Raw genomic sequence first — 3472 nt, 5'->3', positions numbered from 1 at the left:
CACAGCATTGTGCACCTTAGAGGTGAACGTCTGGACATGCTTCAGGGCAGATGACTGCGGTCTAAATAGAATACTCAATGCCGTTATGAAAGTAAGATATAATCCCACCGTTCATGTACAACACCGAGTACTCGTCATAGCTTACGCTCGTAGGGGGTTTGTCGAATGTAGTCGGTGCTGCCCTACACATAATGGGGTCACGGTGGAGGGGTACTCAGTCCGTAAACGTCCATCGTTGCCCCACAGTGACTGGTTGAGGAATACGCAGGCGCTGCGGAAGCACGAATCGTCCGGTCAGACGGAGATAGCAGCCGTAGCAATATCGGTATCGCGGCGCCAGGTGGACGCCTTTCTTGAAGTGAATCCACACCTAGGCGTTGGGCAACGTCTCGTCCCTGTTCTCAGTAAATGGAACATACGGGATGTGCAATGCAACAGGCTTGACCGGGTCCTTCCATCTTGACCCGCAGATGGCGCAGAACCCACGGCAAATGTTGGGAATGCGATGGAGCCCCTCCGGCAGCTCGATGGCCGTCTCTAGGAGTGCCCGAAATTACGCCGACTCCAACTTAACCTTACGGATAATTTCCAGCCGACTGTCCGTGACGACCTGATTTGCTACCGGGTCACTCTCTGCCAGGGGAGGTGCGATGTTCATTCACGGACGCCCATAGCATTGGACAAGGATGGACCGACCGCCGTCCCGCCATGCATTGGTCTTGCGGAGCCCATCGGTGCGATGAACAATCTTGGCGGCAATGCCTCGCAGCCCGGTGCAAATGGGCCCGGTGTTAGTGACGCCGTTGGATGGAATGCATATGTCTGAAAGGGCGACATGGGTATGCGGGAGTGCCACGAGTGATACAGCGGCAATTTGCCCCATTTCCATCGCCGAGAGAGCTGCGTCACGAATGGGTTTCCCCAGCGCTGCACAACTCATCTTGCGTCCTGGGAGCAATCCCGTCCGCCACACCCGGCAATCGGGGTGCCTTCCCCGTAGCCTTGCCATGTGTGATACAGTATGTTCATCAGACGTGCGCAGCATTGGAGAGGCCATGTCCAATGTCTATATCCTCCGCACTGCTCCTTGAGTGCCATACATGGCGTACATCGGCTGTGCAATGTGTTGTGAGTGGGTAACCGTGCATGAATCAGTCTCCCACCGCTTTGGAAGCGGTGAATGTGGTATATTGCAGTCCTGCATGGCGTTGGGATTGCTATCAGTCTGTCAGGCAATGGGGAGTGCGATGTGGCCATGCTGGCATTCACGTCCAGCAATACAACTGCGATACGTAGGGTACATGGCGGATATATTATGTCTGTGGGGGAGAGGGGGCTAGGAGTCCGACCGCATGGATGGCTAGCGATGGAGGCGTCGGTGGGGAGGTATGAATGCGATGGGGATACCGCATTGCCTATCACTGAACCGTATAGTCTGAGTATATCATCACTGGATCATGTCTAATTCCAAGTCACAATACATAGAATGTGAGCGATGGACTGCGGCGTGTTCGGTGGGTACTGGAATAAACATAGACCTATAATGACTGGAATAGGTGGTCACAATGAATGGAGGTCCCGTAATTTCCATTCGCAGAGATTAAACAATTGCTCATGTTTCATCCAAAGTCAAAATCAACAGTACGTCAATTGTGGGATCTGATATGTTTCATACCTAATGAAACAGTGTTATAAATACTCTAATCATGGAGGAATAGACGTTCGAGTGCATGCACTGTAGATTTGGACCCCCCAATGTATCGAAGCAATTGTATGCACTAGTAATTCTGCCCCAGCATCTTGGGGTCATGCTCTCCTGCCCACCATAAGACCAACTCAAGTCCATTGTAGAACCGACTAGGTGTCTCTCCTCTCATTACCCATCTTGCAAAGGTTGATGTACAGTTATCTGTTGGCAGATCTGGGAACATTGTCTGCCTGGCTTTGCTAAGGGTCCTGATGTCCATGTAAATGAACCATAGAAGCAGGACAGTAAAGTCTTCCATGGGACACTTGTTCCTCTCCCCAGCTAAAAATTGTGTGTGGCATTCTGGCTTGAACTGCTGATCCTGAGGCATGCCACAGCTATAGCAGTAGTGGAACTTCGGAAAGCCAACCTTTGTCATCTCAGTCCGCAGGTCCATCCACTCATTCATGTCTGGAAAGAACCCCTTTGAACCACAGCAATCTAACCATCGCCTGTGTCCTGGGCGAGGAACAGCAAGTGTATGGGAGTACGCCCAGCATAGAGGACACCGAGTAAGGAGTCTACCTGTTAGCACTTGAAGTAGATCTGCCTTGCGGCGTTTCTCAGCAAACTGCTGGTTTGCATGGGCTGTGTCGATTGCAATTGCCATAGATGGTGGAGGACGTCCAGATCCAGAGGGATGAGAAGCAGTTACAGGTGTAGACGGCACCAGGACTCTTCCCATTGAGGGAGCCACATGGGTTGCAATTGTCATAGGTGGAGGAGGACGTCCTAAGCCAGAGGGATGGGAGGCTGTACCTGGTGTAGATGGAACCAGGACTCTACCCCTTGAGGCCACTGCAGGATATGGAGCTCTCCTAGCCTCTTGGATAGCTTGGAGACGCATAGCAGACCCAGGTTTGGCTAGTGGACTTGGTGTGGCTGGGATAAGAACCTTTGGTATAGTGCGAATTGGTGTAGGAGTGGGTGGAGCTGTTCCAGGAGGTGTGAATGGAGATCTCTGGTGCTGTGCATTACGCATAGCTTGGATATGCAATCCAGATGCTGCGCTAGTTGATGGATGATTTACCAATAATGGGACATCCACCATTGCCCTGAGAACTGGCTGCACTGCAAATGGCTGGGTCGCTACCGGTGTTACAGGATCACCCATGGCAACGTTCATCAAGGCAATGTCATCCAGGCCTGTGTATAAATCATCACTGTCGTCAGATGCCTGGTGTGGAATCATGGATGGATAGGTAGGTAGAGCAGCTGGAGCAGAGGCAGGAAGACCTAGAAAAGCTGGGGCAGAGACTGCCTTAACAAGAGGAACTATACCAAAGACCCCATCAGGCACAGGGGCAGCTGCAGGGGGAGTGGGAACCAAGACAGCATCAGGCAGCTGTACAAGTTCCCTAATCTTGACAAATAGCGGGTGCTCAGGATTACACTTATCGCATAGGTGCGCACCAGGAATATCTGCACAAGTGATGTGGACACCATCCATTGCTTCAGAGATCTTGACTCGACGACAGCTCTCCTTGTCCATGATCCATTCATTCATTGGAATAATGCCAGATAGATCTTCCTTGAGGCCTTTCGGGTGGATGTGGTGAACAGTGTGATCTATAAACTGAATACTGAAGGCAGGTGAGCCATCACGGCCTGTTCGTCCATCTGCCTGTGTCTTGGGCACTAGTCCAAAGAGAACATTGTCAAAGATGACCGCTTTCACCCTTGGATGATCTATCCCATGGATCATGGTTGTAGTCGCAACAATCC

Source organism: Gloeophyllum trabeum, assembly GCF_000344685.1.
Source record: "Gloeophyllum trabeum ATCC 11539 unplaced genomic scaffold GLOTRscaffold_00029, whole genome shotgun sequence".
Lineage (NCBI taxonomy): Eukaryota > Fungi > Basidiomycota > Agaricomycetes > Gloeophyllales > Gloeophyllaceae > Gloeophyllum > Gloeophyllum trabeum.
Note: the sequence above shows the minus strand (reverse complement) of the source record.